The sequence below is a fragment of the Triturus cristatus genome, chromosome 4_1, assembly GCF_964204655.1.
Source record: "Triturus cristatus chromosome 4_1, aTriCri1.1, whole genome shotgun sequence".
In the NCBI taxonomy this organism is placed as follows: Eukaryota; Metazoa; Chordata; class Amphibia; order Caudata; family Salamandridae; genus Triturus; species Triturus cristatus.
The window spans coordinates 220,844,600-220,860,756 of NC_140585.1; the positions used below are offsets into that span (position 1 = coordinate 220,844,600).

Sequence of the window (16,157 nt, forward strand, 5' to 3'; positions counted from 1 at the left end):
GTACCCCCCGTGTATGTACACCCGTGTACGTACACGCCGTACCCCCGTGTATGTACACCCGTGTACGTATGATGTACGTACCCCCGTGTATGTACACCCGTGTACGTACGAGTCGTACCCCCGTGTATGTACTGTGCATACCCCCAGCGTAGCGCTGGGGGTACGCACCGTACATACACGGGGGGGGTACGACTTGTACGTACACGGGTGTACATACACGGGGGTACGACTCGTACATACACGGGTGTACATACACGGGGGTACGGCGCGTACTCACGGGGGCTGGGGGGGGTCAGCGCGTATGCGGGCACATGTCTCCATGGTTGCTATGGAAGTTCGGTCCGTACGGTGCATTTTCCATACGGTTGTCACATCGGACGCACGGGATGGATCGTACTTGCGCGGTCGGACTTCACTTTTCACATTTGTACGGTAAATCGTCCGGGGACGTGTCGGACACATTTTCCGACCCGAGGACGTGTGGGGAATTATTCCCAATGCGATTCGTATGGACTTTTTCCCATACGAATCGTACTTGGCAGTTTGTACGGCACTTGTACGATTCATACGGTAAAAAGACCGGATACGAGTCGTACGGGGAAATTTTTTCCCGGATCCTAATCGGCACCCATATGTAAATCCAAAATACACATAGGTAATAAAAGGCTCTGTTGAGAGTCAACCTGACAGAAGCATAAGTAAATATGAACATATATGGGTTGTTTTAAAAGAAAATACTCTTATGTTATTGTAGCACTCTCTAAGAGATCAGTGCAGTACTCTGTTATTTATAACAAGGACGTTTATACATTTCCAAACATAATTGAGTACATATCACAACAGTACTGACCTCAGTACAACAACAGTTAGAAGCCACAACTTTTTTCATTTTTAAAGTTTATTGCAAAACAAAGTGAAAGTGCTGTACAAATAACTTGGCTGGCATCAGGATTTGGAAAAGTGCACATTAGCCAATCAGATAATCCCTTCTCATCACTATGTACCGAGGTTGTACCGTGGTACTACAGTGGCCACAGATATAGCTAACAAAATACCTTATAACTTAACTTCTACTTATTCTACTTTGCTGCACTAGCCCCCAGACTCATCTACACCCCATGCTATATAATACTGCCAAATTTCACAAAAATCCAGGTGATGTTTTCCACTCAATGCAAAATAGAAAAGTCTATGAAAAATGCATTGGAATTCAAGCACTTATTGGGACCCCACTTTTTTTCTTTGCACCCTTTTGGTGAAATGCCACAAAACTTCCAGGACTCAGAGAATGAAATGGTGGCAGCAGGTCTGCAAAGTTTCACAAACATTTGTCAAAGGGGTGTCAAGTTATAAAGGGACAAAAATCATCAAAATCTCTATTTCCCATCCCCCTATTTGTAACTACAGAGTGGGTACTGCCACTCTATATCTATCTATCTATCTATCTATCTATCTATCTATCTATCTATCTATCTATCTATCTATCTATCTATCTATCTATCTATCTATCTATCTATCTATCTATCTATCTATCTATCTATCTATCTATCTATCTATCTATCTATCTATCTATCTATCTATCTATCTATCTATCTATCTATCTATCTATCTATCTATCTATCTATCTATCTATCTATCTATCTATCTATCTATCTATCTATCTATCTATCTATCTATCTATCTATCTATGTATGTATGTATCTGTCTACCTACTAGCGGTCACCAGTCGGTACTTATAGTTGGGATGTTTCCATAGGAAGAGTCAATAACGTTGGCGTCGTTTGACTAATCATCACAAAATTTTCAAAAGTAGTATGACTCTCACTCCAGCTGCTGTCTTCAAAGTTTCATGGTGATCCATCAAGCCGGGGGCGAGAAAAAGTGGGGGGTCCCAGAACGCTTTTTCCCCATGTCAATTCTCAAAGAGACTTTAGACATGATTACAGCCCAAACTGCTGAACGGATTTACGCAGAATTTGTCAGAAAGGTAGCTGTTGGTCCAGAAACCAACCATTTTGTAAATTGGCATAAATCTGTCAAGTAGTTTTTGAAATATTAAGGAAAATCTAATTTTTTATTTGTCGGGACTCAAAGGATAGGCGGCCCCTCCCAATCTCATGCTGAGATCTGATTGACTGCCAGCACTTCAAATCAGAAAGTGTTGGTAGCCATCTTGGGACTCAGAAAACTGTTTAAAAAAATGAAACAGGGATAGGGTAGAAATACCCTGACCCCCTGGGCCGTCCCAGAGTAACGTGTTTTTATAGAACAATTATTTTATTAGGATTATTCAAGCAATGACATAGCTTACGTCCACAACCACTGGCCGGCAGCGAATGACATGCACGTGAAAGTACAGAGCTTAGTGCCTACAACCCTGGGACCGACAGTGTGTATCGTAATGAGGAGTTTTAGACCTGTAATAAACAGTGAGAGAGGCAGAAAGGCCAACATTCAACTGTCTGAGGAAGAAAACAACGAGGGGGAGCAACAATCTCTACAGTACCCCAGTCTCCTCCACACCATAGTATAGTTAATCTCAGGGTCCGCCGAGACAGGGGGGTCCTTGACCAAGCACAGGAGCATCAGTCATACAGCTATTGGCTTATGCGGGCTTTTCATGTTTCAATTTTGTTTCATGGTTTCCGACACCATCAGACATCTTCAAAGACACCCTCACAACAATGACATGTTCCCAGGAAACCTCAAGATGCGCCCATACAACACATTAGCAGCTCCCTCAAATTGGCACTTTGCCTGGACACCCTCCGAACACATGACTGACATTCTCACAACCCCCAAAACATGCACACAACTCACTTCAGACATCCACAGCCACACCCAACATCCATAAAACACAGCTCTAAGTGAACATCTGCACACTGCTCTGAGTGAACATCTGCAGCAATGGGAGACACGCCAAGAGACACTTGGACGGCAATTACAGCCTATGGCATAGGAGTACAATCTTTTTCGAATGAGCGAATCTTCACATCCTGAATTTGCAGAAAAGTGGTGGCCTAGATCCTCATTGATAAAGGGCTGTAATTGTACATTCTGGGGCCGTGGTGGCTGGTGAATTTAGAAAATGGTCAGGAAAAAATAAAGCTCTCATTTTCAACTAAGTGAATATGACAAAACTAGCCCCACTTCACCCTGAAGCATTTAGCGGGTTATTTTCCCAAAGAAAGGTTTTGAGAAAAACGAGGAAAAGTGGTACATTCTACAGCCCATGCGGCACACATAGTTAAACAGAGAGATTTCAAAAGGACATTCTCCGGGTGTTATAATGGATGCATGGAAAATTGTCCTAATATAGCTAGCTTAAACAATTTATAGAGGTCAGGAGAAAATTCTTGATCTGACATATTTTCTAATTTAATAAAGATTTAAAGTTGAAATAAATCATTATGTCAATTCAAGTAAGATTGTTTTGAAAATTAAAATGCTTGTGGTGAGGTTATTAGTGAGATAAAAGTAGATAAAAGTACAAGCTAGCACTGTAAATGTAAACTACTAATCACACCCAAGCAATCTGTAGAAATGTAATAGGCAGGCATGTCTGAATAAGTCTACAGCAATATTATGAACCACATTTACACAAGACAATTATACATCTTAACGGACACAAGATTCAAGGGGCTAAAGAAGGTTAAGAAATGTTATGTTTAATTTTTGACGAGCCCCAAAAAACTCTTAAAAAGCCATTGCATGAGTCTCTACTTGAAGGAATTGTCATGTAAGCTAAAAAATCAACAATGTTTTACCGATCTGTTGGGGAAGCCTGTGCCGCCCCCCAGCGCCATGTCTCCTCTGGGCCAGGTCTCCGTTTTTAGAAGCCACTTGTATTGATGCCCCCCAGTGGCGTCACTAGGGTTGGTGTCACCCGGTGCAGGTAACTCATGGTGTCACCCCCTCACGACTTACCGCATGGACCTCCTCCGCCCCGAGTCCGCCAGTGGACACAGTTGGCAAATAACGGGACCATACAGAATCCTTAGTAACGTTTGTAAATGTAGGTCCTATATTTACAAAATGTGCCGGTTAACAACAGTGTGATAATGATTCATTAATCAGGTTGTACAGTGGGCTACCTGCTAGTCAACAGTTTATTGGAATTTATAATATCATAGGTGTGGTACTTTTTACTGGTGTGGTGTTCCCACTATTCAGCAACACGATATATCAGTGGTCAAAGTGGGGGAAAAAAAGTAGGGGAACTGTGGGCGGAGAATCAGAGGGCGGGAATAACCCAAGGATTGGATCAGTGGGCAGAGCCAGAGGCGTGGCCAGAATGCGCAAACATCCCAATTTTTTGTATTTGTTTGGTTTCACTGCCCAGTTTTATCAACCAATGGATACACATGATTATTTAAGGTTATAATGAGTTATTGACAGTAAAATGTGTTCACAAAGTGGGATATGCTTCTGATCGCAGAATGTCCCCAAATACGATAAAATGTGGAAGCACAAGCCATTTGTCTCCGAAACCATGGAGTTTCTGTCATCAGCACTTCTCCCTTTTCCAAAACAGCAGTTCAAACATGAATGGCTAAAAATCCTGGTTTGCAAATGTTTTCTAAATAATAATGGCTCTGCCATATTTGCCTCATAATGCAAGATCTGCAGCATGATCTGACCATTTAAACTAATAAATTGTGTGTAGCTCAAACGTATCAAAAGTTAATAAAAAATGTGACTTGTGTTCCTGCGGAATAGATGACAGTTAATAGCTCACTGTTCTATGTTAGGATTTTAACTTATAAACTGCAAGTAACAAAAGGATCTCTCTGACAAAAGCAGTAGCCCACTGGCCTATTTACATTATGTGCACTTTGTGATCTGCATGGTACATGTTCTTTGCAGCAGGTACATTAACCCTCTGAGCTACCTTTCCATGAGTCAAATCTTCCATTAGACAAAATTCCGATCTCTCTCTAGAAAGAACAATCACCAGAGTCATCATGACATTTTTATTGTTACCGAAAATTACTGGAGGCCAGGAAGGAGGCAGCAAGCGCTTTTAAAACCATAATATACTGGCAAAAATGATGCCTCCACCTAAAGTGAGCACTTGGTGCGGTCACACCGGTTGCACTGCCCTAGAGCTGGCCCTTCTCAAGGGTCCTGTGATCTCAGTGACAGGGTCACTGTTCTAGGGTGTACTGCTTCATAGGCCTGCCCGCAAGACTGGAGGTGAACTTCAGTATGGATTGTGGTGGACAAGCCTTGAAGGTTAACCTACACTTGTCATGCTTGGGTCCACCTGCTGGTGGTAAGACACCACGGCTTCTAAGGTCTTGCGCAGCCTTCTAAGGTCTAGCATGGGATAGTGCTCTCTCAGGAGAGTGGCCTGGCGGACTAGTTATTAAGGCTGAACCTGGTTCCCCAGTTCCAAATTCAGCAGCTCTGGCCATAGTGCCACATCCTCTCCCCCACTGAACACCATACTGCCCCACTGAGAAAAACTCAGACTGCCTTCAACTACAACCCAATTGTTGCCAGCTATAAACACCTGGATGCGGCTCAATTTAAATTACGCGCTGGGCAAGAGCAATATGTGGTCTACAAAAAAAAGTGACAGCATCCTGGAGCAAACAATCATAGGGAATGCAAAATTTTGCAAACCATGTGAAATGTAAGCAGGAACAACATGGTTACCTTAACGCTTTTACACTCACTGTTCAGAAATCAGTGAGTGCTTTTGCCTGAAAAGTTAAGGACATGACAACAGGGCCCTGAATGGACCCATTTCAATGACCATTGCTTATATCCTTACAAAACGTAAGCAGTATGGTAAAAAAAGACAACATCCCTAGATACAGAGCAGCAGTACAAATTTTGTTTTTCAATCCTCACATTGCAGTACCTCCAGGATTGGTGCACTAGTTCCAAGCCCAGTTGGCACTATTACTATGCCTCTGCTAAGTCATTAAATTACACTTCAACAGAGAGTGGTGAGCTGCACAACCGCCCTGTGGCATGGCATGGCATATGTATTAGCCGCAATTTTTCATCTTTTAATAGCTTTTGCTCATGAGCATACCAGCAGGTACCCGCTGAAATTAAGCCCCTGTATAGCTGTAGTGGCGCTGCCAGGAGTGCTGGGGCATCTTGTTTCCTTTCGCAGGGTTAAGCAAGGTCGAGTGGAGGTATTTTGCAGCGCCCCTTGCCACGACTGGACAAGCGTTTAAAAAAAAAAGCAGGGCGGCGTGTTAAAATCAATTAGTAACCTGGGGCAGAGGCTGAAATCCATAAAATAAAACAGCAATTTGCGACTGTGTCTGCAAGGGCGGGGGTCCGCTGTCCCTCACCGGCCTCCGTATAGCCCCAGTCCTTTCAGTAGGGTTCAAACTAAATCTGCTGGTATTGCTGCTTTAGGATTCCAGTTGCAAACCTGTTGGCAGATGTGCAAAGCCTTGTCGCGTGTTTTTATAGGCGGGGATTTTAAACCTCTGCGCCGAGTGAGACACATGAAATGTGATATGCTGTTTTACACTGTTTTTAAACTGCAAGAGATGCCACATGATTGCAGCATAATTTGATTTTTTTTGCTGCATAAACAACTCAACCCTACCATTTAATGTTGTCCTTTGCCGCATAATTCCAGTGGATTTATCTATAAAACAAATCAATAAAGAAGCATTGAACAGAATTGAGAAAGCTATAGAAAGATTAAAAGAGACATAAAGACATGAAGGGGTGGGGGCAAGAAAGAGGGGGAGGACGATAAACAGATGTAGAGAGAAAGGGGAGAGAGGGAAGAGGGATAACGAGAGAGAGGGAGGTAGAGAAAGAGAGGGGGAGAGAGAGGGTTAGAAAGAGTGAGAGAGAGGAGAGATAAAGAGAGAGGGAGGGAAAGAGACAGGGAGGGGGAGAGACAGAAAGAGAAAGAGAGGAGAGAGTGAAAGTGAGAAAGAGAGAGAGAGAGACAGGAGAGACAGAAAGATAGAGAAGGAGAGAGAGGGAGGGCGAAAGAGAAAGGAGGGAGAGAGAAAGAGAGGAGAGCTTAAGGGAAAGAGTGAGAAAGAGAGAGAGGGGAGAGAAAGAGAGAGAAAGCGTGAGAGAGAGATAGAGAGAGAGAACGCTACCTGGTGAGAGCTCCGGCCCCGCAATTTTTCTACAGAATAATAAAGAGTCGACCCCATAACTGAGTGCCTCGGTTATACTCAGTGCGCCTTACGGCCCCATGGTTGAAGGTGAGAGGTGTGTCGGTGTCTCCCTTTCTGGCTTTCTCATCTCGCCCCACATCCAGCCTTTCATCAGAGAGTCCGTGTAGGGCATCTGCTGTACTGAGCTCCCTCTACGGAGTCCCAATACGGGCCTACACACGAAGCACTCGTGCCCGGGGACTTTCCCAGCCCGGCAACGCCAACTGCTCTTATGTCTTTTTGTTTGTGCACGGACGGACGGTTGCAGTGCACCACAGACAGACAGTGACACACCGACCGGACCGGCCCTTTGGTGTCACCCCCCATGAGGGTGTCACCCGGTGCGGTCCGCACCCCCGCACCCCCCTAGTGACGCCACTGATGCCCCCTATTGGGACATAAACTCAGTCCTGCCTTTCTGCTGTCCCACCATCTTGCTTTTTCTTATTTAACAGGTCACAGCGGACGTGGACCTGAAATAACGACATCCCGCTGGGTTGTTTCAATAAACGGCCATAGTGCAATAAGGACCCAGACACAAGCCTGTAGAGCATAAAAGGCCATTTTATTAGGACAGGCTTGAAGTCATCAAATTCAATATTATCAGATACAATATATGAATCAGAACAAATTAACCTGCTTTACTACAACATTATCATTTTCATCTTCAATTCCCAGACCTTCCCTTGCATTTCCAAATCTCTCTCTCATCCAGTCCAACCTAACCAATCATCTCCGAATAAACTCCCTTTCTCCAACGAACTCCTCTTCACCCCCCCTCTGAGTCCCCCCACTCCCCAAGGGGTGTATATGCCTGCACCTGACTCTCTGTCCCCCCAAAAAAGCGCCACCTAGGAAATCTCTGGAAAGTTGTTTTCCTGCGCCACCCCAAATGACAAACAGACTCCATGACTTCCAAGATTCTCAGTTCCGGCAACACAATCTCTCATTACACATGCTATGTTATGTTATGTTAGCCAGATTTATAAAGCGCACAGATGCCCCAGCAAAGGGGCGTCCCAGCGCTATAATGGACAAAATACCAGGCAAAAGCATAACCAAAGACAGGAGCATAACACTAAGAATCCTGGGGGAAAAGGAAGGTTTTGACGGCCTTCCTAAAAACCAGAAGTTCATCAATGGCACGGATATAAGCAGGGAGAGAGTTCCAAAGCCTAGCCGCTAGTACTCTAAAAGAGCGGCCACCAGCCCTAGCCCTCTGAAAGCGTGGAACTGTGACTAAATGGAGACCAGAGGACCTTAGAGAGCGCGAAGGAACATAAGGCACGCAACTATCTTAACTCCAAAACGTAAAAAGAAATCCCAAAATGTAACAAATGAACGCCATCTCCCCTGAACTAGAATTCTTCTTCTTTTATATTTGTATGAGCTGATACCTTTACTCCAATAGACTGACAAAAGACCCTCATTGCTTTGTTTAATGATTGTCTAGCCTTGTCAACTGCCACCTGTTTCATTGCACATTTGCTCCCACCCAAATCTTTTTGAGTGACATTAAATCATCTTTCATTTCATTTTCTTCAATAAGGTAAAACCTGACAGAGAAACTAAATTAGTCTCCCCAAGGTTTAACAAGCAACATGTCGGACATCCTCTAGTAACTTCATGTCTGCTACTTGGAAAGCCCAGAGATCTGCCATAAACGTGTTCCGCAAATTGGGCTGCATAGCAGAGACAGCAATGACCTATGATCCGGGCCCTCGCTGCCTAGCAGATACAGGAATGACCTATGATCCTGGCCCTCGCTGCCTAACAGATAAAGGAATAACCTATGATCCTGGCCCTCGCTGCCTAGCTGATACAGGAATGACCTATGATCCTGGCCCTTGCTGCCTAGCAGATAAAGGAATGACCTATGATCCTGGCCCTCGCTGCCTAACAGATAAAGGAATGACCTATGATCCTGGCCCTTGCTGCCTAGCTGATACAGGAATGACCTATGATCCTGGCCCTTGCTGCCTAGCAGATAAAGGAATGACCTATTATCCTGGCCCTTGCTGCCTAGCAGATAAAGGAATTACCTAGTATCCTGGCCCTTGCTGCCTAGCAGATAAAGGAATGACCTATGATCCTGGCCCTCGCTGCCTAACAGATAAAGGAATGACCTATGATCCTGGCCCTTGCTGCCTAGCTGATACAGGAATGACCTATGATCCTGGCCCTTGCTGCCTAGCAGATAAAGGAATTACCTAGTATCCTGGCCCTTGCTGCCTAGCAGATAAAGGAATGACCTATGATCCTTGCCCTTGCTGCCTAGCAGATAAAGGAATTACCTAGTATCCTGGCCCTTGCAACCTTGCAGATAAAGGAATGACCTATGATCCTGGCACTTGCTGCCTAGCAGATAAAGGAATGACCTATGATCCTGGCCCTTGCAACCTTGCAGATAAAGGAATGACCTATGATCCTGGCCCTTGCAACCTTGCAGATAAAGGAATGACCTACGATCCTGGCACTTGCTGCCTAGCAGATACAGGAATGACCTATGATCCTGGCCCTTGCTGCCTAGCAGATAAATGAATGACCTATGATCCTGGCACTTGCTGCCTAGCAGATACAGGAATGACCTATGATGCTGGCCCTTGCTGCCTAGCAGATAAAGGAATGAACTAGTATCCTGGCCCTTGCAACCTTGCAGATAAAGGAATGACCTAGTATCTTGGCTCTTGCTGCCTAGCAGATAAAGGATTGACCTAGTATCCTGGCCCTTGCTGCCTAGCAGATACAGGAATGACCTAGTATCCTGGCCCTTGCTGCCTAGCAGATACAGGAATGACCTATGATCCTTGCCCTTGCTGCCTAGCAGATAAAGGAATGACCTAGTATCCTGGCCCTTCCTGGCACAGCTATGCAACCTACATAAAAACAGTCAATAGGAACACAACTGAAAAAACATGTTAAACTATTTCCTCATGTATCTTTGGCAACAGCAAGACTTCAATGTACCAATTCTCTTAATCGCTTGACATGAGGAAGCCCAACTTAGTTGCCTCTGTAGCAGCCCCAATCCAAAAAGAATGGGTGCCATTTTTCTCCTTATCCAAACCCAAACGGCTGAAAAACATTCTCATGACTGCCAACCAGTGGGATGCTATTACTCGAGACAAAATATCGCCATTCCCCACTGCCCTGTAAAGACCAAAACATATTCTCATTCCCTCACGGGGATAAGCTGGAGCACCTCACACTAACACAGCTAAATCCAATTGCTTCTCCCCTTTAGGTCTGTTTTGGAATTTCTCAACCAAATCCTCAGGCATTCTGTCTCACAAACAACTTCTCTATACAAGAAACCAGTGCGTACCTTGGAACCCAGCAGCTCAGAGACATGAAATGCACCAAAAAAGTCTACACCATGGCCAAACTGAAAAACTTGTACTTCAAATGCATCATAACAATGCCTTTGGCAATTCAACTAATAACTGAGCCAATAAATCTATCGTAATATGTTCCCTCAGCTTGTCTTTGGGGCCCTGTTCCCTACTCCAACCACTCAAAACCCTCCTAACTAACCAGTGGAGGATTTGTACCCCCACAATAACTTCACATAAATGAAATACCTGCTAGTTTACCAGCAACGGTAGCATGTGACAAACCTTTATCTATTAAGTTCATAATGAACTTGATAATGTCATTCTCACTGTCACTCTGACAAGTGAGTGGAACATTGCGCTTCAGACAACCAAAGTGTAGACATTCTTGCCAGGCCTGCAGATAAGTCTTTTTTGTAGAGTGTGATATAGATCTTTCTACCAATTCAACTATTCTTACCTCCCCCAGGCCCAGATGTTGAACAGTAACTTCATCTTCATGTCTTCTGCACCAAGGGTCAACTTGAAAAAGCTCTGCCACTGAAATAAAGCATAAATTATTGTTCGTTCCTTGCACATGTCTTGCTTTGAAAACAATGTTAATTTGTAAACAGAAAAGCATGCATTTCCTCAGCAAATTAAAAACTCTCACGTCTTGCCTTTTGACCATGTACCAAATCAACCCGTTTTCTTGTCCACATTAAACACAATCTTTCGGTTATTCAACTCCCCATCCCAAATATTTAATGCCACCAATAATGGAAAAAAACCCAGGAAGGCTATGCTATTACCCTGTTTCACCCAGTGTTGGTCATGCCTCAGAACACTAAAAACCGTGTGCTCCAGCTGCATCTGAAAATATCATCATATGTTTCACCATCCATAAAACCGATGGGCACCCCATTAAAGTCACCCAGGAATGCTCTCCAAACGCATAAGTCTGCCCTTACACCCATGGAACTCTGTTCTCTGTGGTGTGGTAAAGAATCTTCTGACATTGCAAAGCCCAAATGTCTACCAAATGTACGACCTGCTCTCCCCACTGTGCATGCAAAAATCAAATATCCAATAAGATTCTGTCTGTGCGCAATGACACTTTGCGTTCAACAAGTATCGAATCCAGAAAAATCTGTATCTCCTTCACCTTGTTGCCAGGCAGTTTGGCAATCATCATTGCTGTATTCAATTCAATTCCTAAGAAGGTCAAAGAAGAAGTGGGGACTTTGGTTTTGTAGGCTGTCAGCTGCTAACGGGATACCCAAATCTTGTGCCAAAGATTCAAAACAGTGCAAATTACATGACAAATAATGGATCAAATGATATTCTCCTACAAATTTTTTAGGCACTGTCCCTAACGGGGCAGTGATCAAACTTGGAAAGGCCAATTGCAAAAGCTCATAAACGATTTGAAAATAGCTTTCACCTCTATTTCAATTCGTACACCATTGAGGTGACCAATATCATTGCCTTCACAATTAATAATTATAAAACAGGGATGGTCATTATTACTAAGAGATGAAATGAGATGTAGGATGTTATTCTACCTTAAAGGTCTTTCATCCATCTGTGTAATCTCAAAATTTGCCAAATTTATGTCAGCAGGTCCTGAAGTATCACTAGGATGCCTGATGTAGAAAATAACTTTACATTTCTCTCCATTCCAGAGAGAGGAGTATCTTGCAAAACAATTTTCTCCATGCTGGCAAAGAATGCCATGGCTGCGGGTGCCTCAGCTAAATACGTATGGAGAAGAACAGAGCACTAAATAACTGCACAGCAGACCTCACGGTAGTGCCCCCTTCTTCTTAAGAAGAGGCTATCAAATCAGACTTGGTGTAACTTATTATTAGTGGAAAAAATAGAAAGTGCCTTCTATGATGGAAGAGCTTAGAGATTGCTTGGAGAGTAATCAAAAATGTATGCTAATAGAGGACACTGCTCAGGGTTGGTGTGATTGACCCATGAACTTTCACTTTTTATTTTTGATCCCGCAGGAAAGCAACATTTTCCAATTTTGTTTCTAGTTTTGACTCTGGTGGTGGGGATCCCTCTGTGTCACACCATAGGGCCTAGCAGGGGCAGGGTATCCCTACCCTGCACCCTTATGTATTTTTTTTATATCAATTCAGGACAGAGGAGTAAGTCCCTGAGTCCATTAATGGCTGACAGCAACATTTCTCTCATGTTGAGGTGCGGAGCTTAGCTCCCTTGGATGTCTAGTTTTAAAAAATGTATAGGTTTGCTATGTTTCCTTAGGTGCCTGCAGAGCGAGGGTCCAAAATCCACCGCTAAGCAAATCGCGAAAAAAGGGTCGGTTTTCACTGGACAAACGTAGTGTCCATGTTGCATTTTAGGCTGTTTCCTGTCACGGGCCCTAGGCCTACCAACACAAGTGAGGTGCCATTCTTATTTGGAGACTTAGGCAAACACAGAATAATAGAACAAGTGTTATTATCAATTGACTTATTATGCATTTCTGCCTTCCAAATATGACAATGTGTAAAAAAGATGTAATTTTGAAAAACGTCCTCTAATTCACATGCTTGTATGGGTACCCACAATTTCAAAGATGTGCCACTGCTTATAAATTCTATATTTTGCTCCCATTTTGGTAATATACATGTCACCTAGGTACCTATTTTTCACTCTTTATATTTTACAAATGAATTGCTACATGCCCGGTACACAATGAAAAACCATTGCAAAACGCAGCCCAGATATTGGCTCTGAGTACCTCAGGTTCTTGTTGAACCTACAAGGCCAATTGGTCGATAACTCTGCCAGAAGGGCCCAGCGGACTTAACGGTATATTGCTGTAAAAAATAAGGCAACTCATTTTCAATATTTTTTTATTTCAACTGTTAGTTTCTATGGAAAAACCTTGAAGGATCTACACAATGACCCCAGAGTGGTGGCAGTTATAATAATGTTAGTATACAACCTACACCCTGCTTACTAGTGCGAACTTTTAAGTAAAAAAGGTTAGTTAAAAATCATTTAAGAAAAAAAAACTAAATATATGTCGGGCTACAATAATGTGGCCCAAATCTACCAAATATAAATATTTTTTATAAAATTGAGATTTTCACATTCAATTACATACACTTCACTACATAGGGAGACAAGTTAAACAAATTTACTTAAAAAAAACCCCAAGAAATTAACAAAAAAACCAAAGGTTACAACTTAGGGCCTGATTACGATGTCGGCAGGGAAACTAAACCGCCCAACTCCTTGTCGGATCTGGTTCTGACCAACTTGCAGTGGGGGTTCCGCCCGATCGATTATGATGCTTCCGAACACCGTTTCCATGGGGAATATAAGTTGTATACAATATGTGTAATTAAAAGTTTGGTAAAAAAATGATAACTATGGTTTTTCTAATGTTTGTATAGTTTAAATGTGTTTTTGTGGTAATGTAATAACACCTAACTATAACTAATATGTTACCAGTCCAATTTCACATAGAAACAATCAGCCAGGTTCTTTCATAACTGTACTATCTTATATATAAGGTCATTGGCCAGTGCTATAACTCTTTCTTGAAACTGTTTGGTAATGTTCAAATTACTTGTTGCAAGCCACTCACCTGAAACTCCAGGTGGGTCCGATGAGGCGACATTAGTCCTCGAATCCCAATGAGACCTGACGTGGTAGCAATGAATAGAAACACTGCCCCGTGGTGAGTTCCCGAGGGGAAGGGGGTTGGGACAAGAGAGAAAAGAAATACTGGCTTCTTTTAGGATTTTTGCGTCTGGAACTGCTGAGCTCGGGGGTTTCTGGTTCTTGAAATGGACGCAGGGTTACTGCGCTCTGATGTCATCTGTTTTAATGTAGGTATGCTTTTTCTGTAAGGAAAGAACCTATTAGATATGCACAGTACTCTTTATCCTAGTTGGCATGTATACAATTGTTTCCTAAACATATTCATGCAATCTGCGTTCTTTTTGTTTCCTGCGCTCTGATGTCGTCAGGTGTAATGGAGGTATTATTTTTCTGCAAGTAACACAGCCAATTAGATACATATACATAATACTCTTCAACATAGCTGCCATGTACACAATCCTTTCTAAATATACTCATGTAATCTGCTTTCTTTTTGTTTACTCTTCAAGAATGTGTACACCTCTATTCTCAGAATACAAGACTGCTGTCTAGAATAATCCACCAGGCTCTGTTCAAAGTGTTTTCCACTTCTTGTGTTCAGAGTTCTGCATGGCAATAATAGTTCATAATTTACAGAGCTGTCCATGACATTAACAGTTCCCCTAATGCACATCGTTTAAATGAAATACGGTCTTTCTACAGATATGTCTGATCAGAGTTCTTTCTCTGCTTATTCTGACCCAAACGCGGCATAAAACCAATGGCGGTATCGTCTTGGCCTCTTATATTATGCGCGCATCAAAGAGAAGATGGATTTTACCTTGAGTAGCCACTGAGTGATGAGGGTGTTGAGAGCACCGTGCTTGAAGCCTGAGTAATTCTGCTGTGCTTCTCTTTCAGACATTATAGTAATTGGAGACAGCACAGCGGAATCAACGGTGAGGAAGAGGGAAAGAGATCGGAGAGCCTCCAGTGCGGTCTGGAACGGAGCTGAGCTGAAGCCAGGTAAGTGCTGCCGATGAACAGGGCCGGACTGTGATCGCACGGCCCCCACCGGTCTAAAACCGGCCCCCACCCTTCCGGCCCACCGGGGTAACGCCCAATGCCTGCTATGGCCAGTCTGGCCCTTCTGATGAATCAACGTGGCAAGGGTCTTTGAGGATTATGCTAATGTCTGTGGCGTGCACGAGTCCAGCATGTGCAAACCGTGTTTCGTCTGCACGTGGTTGCCAACAGGAAGGGGGGGTTAGGAGTGTGCATACAGGCAGTGTATGATTGATGAAGCGGAAGAAATGCGCAAGATGCTTAACACTGCCACGAGGGATGGTACACATGGGTCTGCATAACTGTGGATACACATGAGTCTTTAGAACAGTGTTGAGTGCCCACCACTGCCACTAGCGACTATACACATATCATACTGAAAATATACATCTGTGTGTAACACACAGAGGGAGTGCACCGGTGCAGACACCTGAATCACATTCTTGTGCAGTGGAGCTCAAGACACAACTGTGGTGTGGACAATTGGCCACAGTTATATATATCTTTTGGGCTAGAGAGTATGCCAAGAAGAGAGGAATTGAGCATAATTTAGGTATGGCAAATGTTGAGATTACATGGCTGGCTGAAAGAGGTTTAAGGTGTAATAACATCCTATCTCTCATTTAATCTCTAAGTAATTGTGATCCTCCCCATTTTATAATTATTCATTGTGGAGGCAAGGATATTGGTCAACTCACTGTTGTACGAATTGAAATAGAGATGAAAGCTATTTTCAAATCTTTTATGGGTTTATTTCCTCACACCTCTTTTATATATTCTAATATTTGCCAAAGTACTCAGCCAAAAATGCGGCAAAGTATAAAAAACGTACAGACATATAAACAAAACTGTGTCTGACATCCTAAGATATCACACCATGTCTTCCATACATCACCTCAACATTACGTTTTCCCAAACTTACCTTTAACTTGCAGAAAGTTTATTTTTTGCAGTAACTGACAATAACATCTTCATTAATAACATCCAGCAACTCCTACTAAACCATATGTAAATCCAAAATACA

The 16,157-nt window shown here is 43.1% G+C and overlaps 1 long non-coding RNA gene across 1 annotated transcript in view; it reads right to left on the bottom strand.

Moving 5' to 3' along the window:
- Positions 1 to 7,569: 7,569 nt before the first annotated feature.
- Positions 7,570 to 16,157, bottom strand: part of LOC146854121 (uncharacterized) — a 169,896-nt gene continuing 161,308 nt past the window's right edge. Inside the window, exons 6-8 of the long non-coding RNA XR_014980736.1 lie at positions 14,073 to 14,331; positions 10,944 to 11,023; positions 7,570 to 7,694 (exon numbers count right to left, since the gene is read on the bottom strand). This is a non-coding gene — a long non-coding RNA (uncharacterized LOC146854121). The remainder of the gene's footprint in view (positions 7,695 to 10,943; positions 11,024 to 14,072; positions 14,332 to 16,157) is intronic.